General features: G+C 34.6%; 1 protein-coding gene and 1 non-coding gene across 2 annotated transcripts in view; one reads left to right on the forward strand and one right to left on the reverse strand.

Moving 5' to 3' along the window:
- Positions 1-14,259, forward strand: part of STPG2 (sperm tail PG-rich repeat containing 2) — a 479,723-nt gene that overhangs the window by 266,284 nt on the left and 199,180 nt on the right. The window lies entirely within an intron of this gene.
- On the reverse strand, positions 12,120-12,254 carry LOC137224215 (small nucleolar RNA SNORA70). Its single transcript, XR_010943304.1, has one exon. It is a non-coding gene; the product is annotated as a small nucleolar RNA SNORA70 (small nucleolar RNA).

Here is a 14,259-nt window from a genome sequence, read left to right on the forward strand (position 1 = left end):
AGGTAGCATAGTCTAATCATTAAGAGTTAACCTTTTTTGATAAGACAGACATAGGCGCTCCACTAGCTTTTCCACTCTCTCCCACTTCACTCGTATCCAGAGAATTTGAGAAGTGAGCCCCAGATTCCTCATATTTTAAAATGGGGCTGTTAATAGAATCTATTTGATAGGACATTTTAAGTGTTACAAAAAATGTGGGTATGCTGGCTGGTCCATAGTAAGTGCTGATTACATTATTTATACTGTACTTGGGTTTTAATTTTTTATCATTAATAAGCACCATTTTAAAAATAAGAAATTTTTATATGTATAATCTAATCTATTAGTAAATACTTAATTTGAATTCTATTGTATTTGCATATAAGTTATTTCAAAATGTGTGTTGATTTTATTCCTCTTAAGTGGATCTTTCTTTAGTTTCTTTTCTATATGTTAGCAGAGAAATTGTTACTGAAAATTTGGTCCGTGTCCTCGATGCTGAATGAGAATAACAAAGGCAAGGGTTTGAGAATAACAAGGGCAAGGGTTTGAGAATAAAAGAAAGAGAAATTTTATTGATTTGTCAGAAAATGAGGAGGGTAGCTGACTAACATCTTAAGCACTACCATCCTGCCTTCTAAGAGAAAGCAGGGATATTTAAAGAAAAGTTTTGGGGTTTCAGTGTGACCATTGTCACATATAGTTGATTGTTTTGTTGAGGGTAGTTCTTTCCATGACATTATCTCTGACTGTTTCGGTCCTCTGGTTTTTTCAGCCCTCTGGTCCCAGTTAGAATGTTCCTTCTTTTGATAATTCTTGCTTTGTGACTTCATGGCCTTGGGTTTCTGTGGTTAAGACAAGAGGAACAAGCAGAAACAGTGAGAATGCCTGCGCACATTAATCAGTAACAAAGAATTTAAGTTTCAGTCCCCAGCAACGGAGGGAGAAGATGGAAAAACAAAATCATTCATCAAACAGTTTTAGTTTTGGGGTTTTAGTTTTAGTTTTAATTTAGTGTACAGTTATTAATTAGTTCTATATGTTCATTGCTGGTGTATTTTCATAGTGGTTCCAATTAGAAAACTGAAAAAAAAATTCACTCTAAGTATTTCTAAATTATATGCTAAATATGTAGGATTAAAATGAACTTTGAATATTTTTATTGAGGCATACACTTCCTACAATATCTAGCACTTCCACTTAAGATTTTTTTCTCCCAGCATATTCACACATAAATCATAACATCTACAAAAATTTTTTTTAAGTTAAATAGTTTTTTCCCTAAGAGCATTATCTAATGGTGTATATATTGATTTTTCATGATTCTTTAAGATATTATTTTTTATGTACAATTTTAATGAGAACTAAAACAACCTCCTAATCTTAGAAATGCCTCTGTTGATTAAGAGTAGGTTCAGCTGCCTATAAAAGAAAACTCAAAATAGATACAGAAATTTCTTCCTCTCTCATGTAAAAGAGATAGGCAGTCTAGGGCTCTTACAGAGGACCCATGAAGTCACCAGGAACATGGGCTTCAACCAGCTTAGCATTTAGCAATCCTGGTCATGTGGTCCTTACCCCCCCAGTTCAAGAGGGCTATTCCAGACATCACATACATTTCCATGTACCCGATCGCAGGGGTGAGGGTGGAGAGGAAAGGGTATCCCCTTTTCTTCTGAAGGATATACCCCCAAAATTTGCTATAGAAAGTTGCTTTTGTAATCAGATAACAATTCTCTTTATTAAGCCAGTGCTTATAGATACATGGCTATATTCAGCTATGAGGGGCCCAGCTAAAAATTAGGATCTTAAAACCAATTAGCGGTCTCCACCACACTATCTTTTGAAGAATATAGCTATGCCCTCAAAAGTGTTAAAAAAAAACACAACTATTAAATCTTGCTTTGTAAACTGTAGACAATTGGTCAGGCTATATTACAACTTAGTCATCATTTTTTTCATGATTAAATTGTTATAATAGCTATGATTGGTTCTGCATCATCCACTAAGAAAATGTTATTAAAAGTTATTAAAAAACAGTAAATGCCATGTCATACTGCTCAACTTTTCAATACATCAAATCATTTTAGAGTTCCTTTAAAGCATTTTTACTGGGTATGTAACAATCTTCGCTTGCAAAGAGCCTTTGATGGTTTATGAACTGACAATAACTATCCATTAGGAGTATTGCTTTAGGGCAATATTCATATTTATTAAAATGCTTCAGTAATTGACTTTCAAGAAAAAAATTTTTACCTCATACTTTTAATTTTGAAAAAAGAAATCATGGAAAACTACCAATCTAAATTTGTTAAAGATTGAAATCAAAATAGCTGTCTAATTCAGAAAGTTGTTCATATGAGTAATTCTCTTTATTCAGAGTAGCACTGCTTATTCTTGTCTTCTGATGAAACTACTTAGATATGAGAAAATTTTTAAATGCAGGTTTTTGTCTGTTCTGGTTATAAGGGAAACAAGTCATTTGCCTTAGGATGTAAGAATCTTGTGGCAGTACAGCTAATGATTTAACTTTGATTAATTTAGCAAGGCATAGAATTTTAAAATTTGTCGAAACCTTTGAGAATTCATCCTCCAATCCCATCATTTTATGTTGAGGCACTATGGTCTGGAAAGTTTAAGTGACTTGGCAAGGTCACATTAATGAGTTAGTGGCAATGCTGAAACCAGGACTAAAGTTTTACTGCCTTTTAATCTAGTGCATTATATCTCCCATTCCCTCCCTTTACCCTCCTTCCTTCCTCTGCTCCCTATATTATATTAGAATTAAAATATTTGTGTATCATACCAGGTTCATATGTGAAAAGGAAATCAGGTCATAGTGGTTAGTTAGTGGCAGTACTGAGGGTAAAACTAAAGATTTCTTTGCTCTAATGTAATGTACCCTGTTTCCACTAATGTATTATCATCACTATTATTTCGAGAATTTTGTTTTATGTAACATTTGAATTTCAGTGTTTAGATAAAAATTATTGGAAACGTATTGTTAATAAATGTTTCACATATGAGAATGAATAAATAACTGCTTTGGTTAATCTCTTTAAAACTGGCAATAATGACATCAATAGTAACACAGTGCTTTGCTGTTTAAGGCAGACTGTGTTAAAAACGACAGAATTGACCATTTGAAGTTAGGGAAAGTTGAGTGTTCACTCATTCTACAGCTCAGGACCTGCTTGAAGGATTGATTGCAGAGTATTCAGTACCATCCCTTTCATTATGCTATTCTGTTTTGATTGTGAAAAACTCAGTCTGGGGTCCAGAAAATTATATGTGAAATAAACACAGCCAAGTAAACTATGACTATTGCTTTAGCAGTTTGAGCTATTTTGACCAATTTGCTGCTATATTTTATCAGCTTCCCCAAATAATCAACTAGAGTCTTACTTTCCTATGTTCTGAATTTTACGAATTGCACTTTTACTTTTCAATATCCTTATAATAATACAGTTCCTAAATTTATGCTTCTGCCCTTTCCTTTCTTCTCTTTCTCCTCTTCTCGTTTTTCATTATCATCAATTTGTAAAAAAAATTCATGAACCTTTGTTACATGAGTGACCTATTACTATCTACAAATGGGGATATGAAAAAATAAGGCACTCTTGCCCTCAGAGAACTTCCAGTCTGGTTAGAGGGACAGAACCTGTCCTAGAAAAGACTGGTTAACATTTAAAAACTGGTATGAATGATAAGCATTAGAGAAGGGCGAGATCACTAGTGAGTGTTTAAGTCTATTGATAGAAACTTCAGAGATAAATACCTATTAGAGACTAGACTTGAAGGATTTAATCAGAGTATATTATAATATGCATAAATTGTGGTAAACCCTTTGGGTCAGTGTTAGATATCCTGAAGGACACTTTGAGTACATTTGTGATCAACTACTTGACATTCTTAATTTATGATGAACTAAATCACCCTTTCAAGCAAATTTAAATTTAAAACACAAAATGAGAAAGTTCATTCAGATGATATAAACTGATTACAAAAATATACACTTAAAATATGTTTATATATATTACAAAATACCAGAAATGTTTTATACTCTATAGTAAAGAGATAGAATGTGATAGAAGAATCACGTCTGTTTCTGCACTTTAATTCTTTTCATACTTAGTTATGGGACCCTGCCAACATGGAAAGTAAAACAATATAAAGCTTCATATTCTTTAATTTAATCCTGGTAGAAAATATAGCTGAAGCCAGAGGCTACAAGCATCAGCTGACAGTTTAATGAAGACTCTTGAAAGAATGGGAGAGTCTAGGTACTTTAAGACAAGCCCTGAGCAAGTCATTACATCTGTTTAGACAGAAAAAAAAAAAAAAAAAAGATTAGTGAATATTTATGTATCAGTTACCAAAATATTTAAGTTAAATATATGTTTATTTTTATCTAATTATCATAAATTTGAATTTTTCTTTAAATCTATTGGCTACAAAGGCCAAAGATCTTTCCTGTAATATTGAATCATTTATTTTTAAAGTCCCAAGGGCTGTTGACTTGTGACTGTGAAGTTATTAAATATTCATTATAGAAGACTACATGTTAAAATGTTTGTGTGAAATACCTGCCTCTTCATTTGAAATTGTAAATTCATTTGTTCACTGGAAGCTGATTTTACCTACCATACTTGTAATACCAACTATGAAAGAGCTGCTGTCTTTTCCTATAACTTTCCTATATAAGTGGCTTCAGTTTGCTTGTTAGATAGAATGCATCAGGGTTTTTTTTCCCCTACAGGCTTGCTTACAATAAACCTAGTGACTCTAATTCACTCATTTCTGAAAAGCATCACATGTACAAGTTTTTTTCAGACATTAAGATGTATTGTACACAGTACAGATTTTGGCTTGGGTTCAGGTTCAGAAACTGCTGCAAATACAGAGGTAACTGGGAAAGTTAAAAAAGATGTTGATTGCCTGGATTTAAACACCGTTATAGAGAACCCAGTAACAAGATATGTCTCTCACCCCCACCAGTGGATTTTAACATGAATTTTATAGTCTTCTAGTGTCTTACACACACCATTATCACATAACTTCCTATAACTAGAAAAGGTAACTCTTCTTGCTCCAGGCAGTTCAAATGCACACTGACCTCTTTCAGATAAACCCAGCTATGTTCTCCTGAGATCCACCCCTAAAATTCCTTTCCTTTGACTCTGTATATCTTGAAAGTATCTTACAGTGCCTGGTATGTAGCTATAGCAGCAACAGCAGCAACAGAAGGAGTAACAATGATGATAGTAGTAGTAGTAGTAGTAGTAGTAGCAGTAGTAGTGGCATTACCCAACTCAGGTCTGGGTGCTCGCTGCCCAAAAATCAATACTTGAGAGGCAAGTGCTAGCAGGAATGGAAAAGTTGCTTTAATCAGAAGGCCAGAAATCTGGGCAGAAGGTGGCTTCTTGTCCCAAAACCAGCTCTAAAGATTTTTCTCTGCCATGAAAGTTTTTCAAGGGCTAAAGGGGAAATAATCTCAATTAATCCCTGAGGTAGGGAATCCGATTCCTCGTGATGTCCCATTGCGTGCAGATTTGTGGACTCCCTGTGATCCTTCTTTAGATGCTATCTCGTTCACACAGTCTGTTCACGAGATTACTGAAAGGGAAGCTGGGGAAAAGATCTAGTCGTCCGTTAAATACTTATCCTTCATTTCTATTTCTTTGATCTATGCAAAGAATCAACAGGTTAGGCAAGGTACTGTGTGATCAAAAGATTTGAAAGATGTTCTTGGGCCAAGACAAAAGGGGTCTCCTGCTGAGGGTGGTTTTCTGCAAAGAGCTGCTTTACAGTAGTAGTACCAGCAGTGGCAATAGCTGCTGGATAGAGTTTATCTTTTTTAATGTTATAAAAACATCTCTCACATTTTTTTTGTTTAAAAACATTCTTGCTTTCATGTTGGGGTGTGCTGGTAACATGCAGTTCAAAATAAAATTGTAATTGATAAATATCTCCAAGGCTTGTGTATCTAAGTTTATAAGTATGTAGAATGTATACTTACCATCCATTGCTGTCTTTGTATGATCCACACAAGAAATTCAGTCCCATTACTTTTTGGTTACACTTCCTATCTGAATATGATGTGAACTAGAGGAGCAAATTAAGTGAGCTGTTATAAAATACTTGCCTTTCTAGTGCAATCCTTCGATCCTTTTTTTTGTCTCAATTGAGCCCATTTTCAGAGAGGCTGAATATAAGAACTCGGGGTATGTTATCTATTGTTTGGTCTTATTACATTCATTAACCACAGTCAAGGTGCCTTTCAGGAAGAAAGGATGATAGATAGATCACATTCTCAGGATCACATTCCCTGTCATGGAGAACAAAAATCAGGGAGGTGGGAGGTAGGAGAAGACAGAGTGCAGTGGGATACAGGTGCACCTTTTCCAGAGAAGAGCAAGATGAATGTTCTCATTGTCACTGCAGCCTGCATTTCATTAGTCATTAGTGTGACAGGTCTGTAATTGATGACATGATGTGGGACCTGTTGTGAGGCTTCTGTCCCCTCCTTTGAAACTACTCCTGTGTCCCTTAAATAGTGTATGGTTATTTAATGTGTCAGTGCATCTGCCTTCATATCTCAGTCAAAGCTATCTTGGTAATGACAGAAAATCACACCACTTGTAACAAGGGAAGATGATATTAAAGTTTCATTGCTGTATTGACTGCAGTTCTCAGCAGTAGTTTCTTATGTAATAATAGGCAAGCTCAAGAATAAATTTATCAGAATAAGAGAAAAGAGCATAATGTGAGCTCTCAATCTGCTGCAGAAGAATGCTTTGTAGTCTACAGCTCATTGTTTTACTTATATTCTTTCTCTAGTTGCACTATTTAGATTGAGTTTCAAAGTTCTGTTTCAAGAAATACTACATTATATAGATCAGTGTGGTGCTCGAAGGACAATGGTGCTTCAAGGACAAAAGACAATGCTGCCTGAAAAACTTGCAGCATTACATTTTTTTTTTTTACACCCCCTTCCAGACTCTTAATCGCCCTCACCACCGTGTTGCCATGGTTACGAAATTCCTGAGCCCACCTGGGCGAGGAGACCTGTCCCAAATAAGGAAAGGCATCTGCCCTGTCCCATTCCCACCCTGTAGAAGGAAGGTACATGTGCCTCAACCAATCAGTAAATGAAATTTTTACCTCAGACCATTCCTTTGTTTTCTGGCTATGAAAACTGATCAACAGCACATGTTCTGGCTCGACTCTCCCAGACTACTAGGAAGTCTGCCCGCTGTTCTGGCAGCGACCCTTCCCTCTAAGAAACTCTATCTTTGCATTCTGCCTGTGTCTGGAAATTCTTTTCCAACCCGCCTTTGGACCACAACAATCATCTGAACAATTATTTAAATACTTGAGCAAAATAACTGAATGAGCAAATCATGACTGAACACTTTGATTCCTTTTTAATAATTGTTTGAAAATTATTGAATCTTTCAGGAACTGCTGGAAAATTTGTTTTACTTTAATTCTATATTTAGGCTTATTTTATAATTACTTATCCATTAATTAATATTGTCCATATGGGAATTTTTTGAGAAAATTACTCTAAGAAACCACAGGGGTGAAACGTATGTAACATTATAATAAAAACATGTTAAATTTTTTAAAATTAATTCTTAAGATCAGAACTTTATTACTCATCAAAAATGTTGTCAACAATTTAATGAAGTTTGTTTTCTTGGATAGGGTTTGTTTTTTTTTAATGTTATAAAGGATATCTATTTCCCTTTAAGTTTTTAGTAATATAGTGGTAATAAAAAGTATACTTTTTTATAGCAGTTATCTATAATGAGAAGGCTTCCACAAGTTGGGAATAAATTGAATTTTTGTATATTAAATTTGGCTACTCACATGTAGAGTTGCTTTACTGTAACTATTTTAATATGTATAACCTTATTAGCATTATAATGACAAGCTTCCAAAGGAAAAATTACAATGACAATTAAATAGAGCATCCATGATGATACAAGTCAAAACTACATTCTATCAGTATATTTCTGATTTCCTTGCTGTTCTTCAAACTATACTCCCATATCTGATTTTACAAGATTATGTCTTTAATTGAAGCATTATTAGTCACCTCCTTCAGACCTATACCTAACTTTGAATGTACTATACATGAGACCATAACGTATGTATCCTGGTGACCTTTAAGTGTTCATGAACCAGTGTACATGAGAATATATATATTTTTGTTGACTAGTTAGGTCAGAGTTTGTGAAGTATTTTCTTAACTAAAAATCCATTAGATAGCCATCAAAATGCCTGGAAAGATCCTTAAAATACATTTATCTACTCTCTTCTTTATTTACTAAATACACATTTTCTTCCTCTTGTTTCTGAAACAATACTTCCTCCTTGTTTTCTTTCACCTCTTTGATCATGCTTTCTGTCTTCCATGATGTTTCCTTCTTTGCCTGCTGCTTTAATGTCAGTCTACAGATGTTTGCCAGAGTTCTGTCTTATCCTATTTTCTTCTCAGATATCATAACTTTATTCTCATTTTTATACCACTTAATCTAACTTTTTATAATCCCCTTTTTCTTATGAGGATTGGGTATATGTTCCTAGTCTTCTACTGAGATCTGCTCCTGAAATACCTGCTGATAATGCAAACTGTTCTCAGAGTCAGTTATTGTCTTTTACCTGGATTATTTTAACAGGTTTCTAATTCTGTTACCGACCTCTCCATCTGATAGTCACAGTTATCTTCCTAAGACATAGATCTGCTCATTTCACCCTCCTATTAAATAATTTTTCTGTCTCTCCATTTCCAGTATAGTAAAGTCCAAATTCCTTAGCACAGCCATCAGAATGTTTCACAGTCTGGCCACTGTCTCTCTCTAGCATCTTTTCCTGACAATTTCATATGGAGGACTGCGGCCTATTCCCAGAATATGGCATATAAATACTCTGTGTATTTCTTCCTTTACCTTGATTAGGACTGCTGCCTTGAATGCCTTACCCACTTTTTCCTCCTGATACCCTTTTCCTTATTCTTAATTTTTTACATAAATTGACTCATACTACATGTAGACTTTTGAAGCTGGATCTTTTGACTTAATATTTTGAGATATGTCCATGTCAAAATATGTAGATTTTGTTTATTACTTATAGTTGTTGATAATATTCTGTTATATGAATAATTAACTGTTTTTCATTCTTTTAGTGAGGACAAATAGGTTGTGTTTATTTTTTTCCGCTTTGCATAAAAATGCTACAGAGAACAATCTTGCCATGGTGTCTTTGAACATATGTGCACAATTCATTAAGTAATTAATGAATTAGTTTCAAATGGCCAGTCTGGGGACCTATGGAGAGTAATGAGAGGATGGTGAAACATAGACACCTGTCATCATTTTCCAAATTTTCTTTACTTGAAATGTCCTTGTATAAAGTATGATAGCGTCAAAATGCCCATGTTATGCTTTGTTTGCCATGTAGTTATATGATGCAAATAAATGTGAGGAATGGAAAGTTTGAAAAAAATCTATTAATCTAAGTTTTTCTGTGCCATTGCAAAGTGTGATACCATTTTACCTAATAAGGCTCTCTCATTAACATGCCTTAAATGCAAGTGCAAATACAAAATTTTGAAAGTTAATCTATATTGCATTGCTTTCTTTGTCTTAAATTTTGGAAACAGATTAGTGCTTGAGGAGTCATTTATTCCTAATAAACCTATTGTGTTTTATACTAAATTCTTACTGTATACTTGCTTGCTAATTGCATTAGGTCATACAGTTTCAAATGCCACAAAACACAAAAGAGTAAGCAACTGCATCTATACTTAAAATATTGTCCCATTTACCTTTCTATTTATATTTTTGTAGCCTTAAAAATGTTTCTTGAAATATTTTAATAATTGAAATACTTCCATATAAATTGAAGCACTATTGCATATTACAGTGGTCCTTTCATTTTACTTTGTGTAAGAATTGCCTGGGGAGTGTGGTAAAGTATGTACTTTTGGTTTCTACTATGGAAGATTCTGTCTCAGGTGTGTATTTTGAATATTAACTTCATGTCCTTACCACACACAACTACCACCACCTTATTTTGCTCTGGAACCTGACTTCTTCAGAAACATCAGTTGAGGCAAAAGATGGGGTGCTGGTGGTCATGGTGATGGCTGTGGTGATGGTGGCAGTGATGTCAGAGGTGGTTGTGGTGGTGGTGATGGGATGGAGCTGGCATAATTCAGGCCTTTGGAATCACATTGTCTTGAATTTGAATCCCAGGTGTAATACTTACTATCTTTAATATCTTGGTCAGATTAGTTAACCTGTCTAATCCTCAGGTTCCTCATGTATAAAACGATGATAATGATTTCCCTAATTCATAATGTTTAGCACAATACCTGGCCTGTAGTAAACACATAATAAATGCCAACTATTATATATGCCTGAAGTGGCTTTGTTTCTTTTCTGATTTTGTAAACAAAATTTTGTGGGTAGATTTTCTATGGAAGAACAGAAATATATTTAAAACTCTAGATCCTTGAGTTTCATAAATCAAAGCCAAAGAGTATTCAGGTATCCCATTTTCCTCATTTCTGTAAATATTACTTAGTGATACTTTTACATCAGAAAACTTAAAAGGCACTTCTGAAGGAAGTATTATCTAAGTATCTATTTTTGTCCTGAATGGGAATCAATAAAAGGGTTTCATGTTAACAGTCCATGTTCTGGAGACTAAATTTCACTGTTTTTTTTTTTTTTTTTTTTGCCACTCTATGAATATCTCATTCTCTCAAAGGAGATACTGAAGTAAAAAACTAGGAAGCTTCTCATCAGAAACACGTGCATGCATACTCTTGAGAACTCCAGAGTACCTCGCAGGGGGAATACTGTATGTTTTCACTTATATGTGGAGTCTAAAAAATAAAACAATTGAAAAAATACAATAAAACGTAAACAGACTCACAGATTCAGAGAACAGACTGTTGGTTGTCAGAGGGAAGAGGAAAAGGGGCAAAATGGGTGAGGGGGATTAAGTGGTACAGCCACTATGTATAAAATAGATAAGATACAAGGATCTTATCCTTGTACAACACAGGGAATATATTACATAATAGCTTTATATAAAAAATGACCATGTGAAGAGTTAGTAAACTATTATAGGTTCACTTTTCCGAGGATTTGCACATTAGTTCTTCTAGTATTTTAAAATCTAAATTCCATTCCACTAAAAACAAAGTAGCAATTCACAATTTGAAAGTTACAACATTTTTGAACTTATAAAAATATTTTACTTGTAACTTTATCAGGGATTCTTAATCAGTGATCTATGAATTTTTAAAAGTCCATGAAATTAAATGTGAAATATTATATGTTTGAATTTGTATTTAGCTTTCATCAGGCTTTAAAACCCAAACCTATGAGCTCAAAATTGTTAAATGACATTAATCAGTAAAAGTATGTTCCCCAGAGTAGATATTTTGTAAAATTAAAATGAAGAAAATCTATCATGTTCAATATTATTATTTTGTCAGTTTGTTCTTATTATTCCTTGTCCTATAAGTCGATTTTCATTCACTTTCAATGTTGTGATAATTTAAAATCTGTTTTTTTCTATTATTCTTCATTATTTAATTTACTTTCTCCTCTGATATATTGACTTCTCAGTTTATATTTAAAACTTGGAATGTGGGATAGCTATTTCTTTAATCTTGGTGAATTATTTCCTTCATTTTTTTTGACAAGAGAGTAGGATTTATCAGTGGGCATGAGTAAGGAGGGGACAGCGCCAAGGCTCTCGCGAGTGCAGGGCCCGCCATGTTTCCAGGGGCCATGACTAGGGATGTGTTTGATCCCACAGCCATCTGGGATGAGCCACTTTCCTGCCACCATGTTTTCAAATCTATGGGCATTAAACTTAGTAAATCCCCACTTCTTGGAGATGTGGATCTTCTGGTGACCAGGGAACTTGAACTTGGCCCTGCAGAGGGCCTCAATCACATGCTCCTTGTTCTGCAGCTTGGTGCAGATGGACATTATGACTTGACCAATGTGGACCCTGGCCACTTTGCTCTGGGGCTTTCTAAAGTCACTGCACATACTTGTCTGGAGCCTAGACTGGGGACAGCATGCCAGTCTTTAATGTCCACTGGAAAGGGCAGTCTCCAAGGTCCCTTAGGGCAACCCATACAGGCAACAGGCTGCATACACTACCGAGGAGGCTGCTGTTTGCAGCCATTGCGCACTGGGCCCCCATGGGGAAAAGAGCACAGTCGGCTTAATTGACTGCAAATCCATCATTTTTAAAATGGTTATTTTCTAATAAAACTAGGGTGTGGAAGTCTGGAAACCAAGTGTTAAGACCTACTTGCTAAGGAATGCTCAACAGTTAGAGAAGTCCTTAGAGCAGGACTGTGGAGAACACTGCTCTTCAAAGCGTGATGTGAGGATCCACACTGGTAGGTGAACTCTTTATTACAAGTCCATGACTAGATGGGGACGAAATTGAGAGCAATTATTTAGAAACTTTAATAGCAATTTGACATTACTTTGAAATCCAAGGGCATGATTATTTTTCTGTTAATTCACTTTACTGTTATTATGTAAGAATTCTGGTATGCAGCATGAACTGTAAATTTTAAAACATGGCTCTTCAACCACAGAAAATTTGAGAAACAGTGGTATAGACTTCTTGGCTCAAGCTCACAGCTTCATTTGTCCTATTACAGTAATTAACAGAATACTAGAAGAGAAATCGTACTTTTCTTCCAGAATTTTAAGTTTTCAACTTTATGAAACTGGGAATGATGTTTTATATTTTCCCACATATAAGAGGTATTTTGAATTAGTGCAGTGCTTTGCTGGGCAAATTTAGGATACTGCTAAAATACAAGTATTTTGATGGGGAAAAGATTTATTCTCTTTTCTTATTACATACATATATATATATATATATATATATATATATATATAAGCATTAACTGCTATGAAGCATTTTATGAGAAGTAGAGAGACTTGTGACATGGAAGAGGTAGTTGGTGCTCTGAGAATGAATGGGAACATGAGAGAACGAAAGGAGAGCTGAGAGTTCAGTCTTAGCATGCAAGTCTTATCAAGTCCATTAGAATATAGATGGGGGAAATTAGAAGGTCAGCTGGGAAACTTAGGAATTTAATAGAATTATTAAAGCGTTATTTAAATATTATTTATTAATTATAACTAAGATATTAATTAAATATCATTACATTAATATGTATTAATGGAATGCTGAGGAGTAATTTCTAACATGATGGGATAGTGATCGAAGTAATCAATTTAGGTCCCTAGGTGAGAACGTAGTAGAAATTACAAGAGGCACTATGGCCAATCAAGATAGAGAATATACAAAGATGACAGAAAAATGGGGTTGAGAATGCTTCAGGAGAAATAATAATTTCCTGAGAAGGAGTAGACTTAACCAGCACATCTGGAAGTAGAGGCTACTATTTTCATGATTATAGTAGTGCTTTAGATGTTATAGAAATGAAGAAGAATTATTACACATTCTTTCCACACTTCCTTCAATTTGTAGGTGGCATCTATATACTCTTTCAAATTTAAGTGGGCTTCCAAATTGTTTATGGCCAACAGAATATAGCAGAAACAACAGTGCATGAGTTCAGAGGTCAAGTCCTCAAAGGTGATGTAGCTTTTACTTTATTCTCTGGAATATTTGTGTTTGGAGTCCAAAGATTCCATATAAGAAGTCTGACTACCTTGAAGTCAACATTCTGGGAGGAAGCAAAGCCACATGGAGGGGTCACATATAGGAACTCCAGTCAGCAGTCCTAGTCTTTGAGTTATTTCTTCCCAGGCACCACATATGTGAGTGAAGTAGGCTTTGGCTGATTCCAGCCCCCAGCTGACAAATGAGCCCCAGTTTCAAATTTTCCTACTTGAGATATAATAGGGACAAATCACCTCCTGCCTGTGCTTTAGATCCATAGAACCCAGGGCTTATTATTATTAAATGTTTTTAAGTCACTAAGTTTTGGGTTAATTTGTTATGTAGTATTAGAAACTGGAACAGATGTTAATTTACATTGTGTCTAATTTTTGAGCTAAAGTTATAGGAAGTTTTAGAGACACTACTTGTTTTATATATATATATATATATATATATATGCGTGCACGTGTGTGTATATAAAACGTATAATTTAAAACTATTAGCTAATGGGTACTATGGAATAAATTTGTACGGTTGTTTAGAGAGCATTTTAGTATAATTCTTTTACATGAGCACTTAAGGCCTTAGAGT

This window comes from Pseudorca crassidens, chromosome 4, assembly GCF_039906515.1.
Source record: "Pseudorca crassidens isolate mPseCra1 chromosome 4, mPseCra1.hap1, whole genome shotgun sequence".
Taxonomy (NCBI): Eukaryota; Metazoa; Chordata; class Mammalia; order Artiodactyla; family Delphinidae; genus Pseudorca; species Pseudorca crassidens.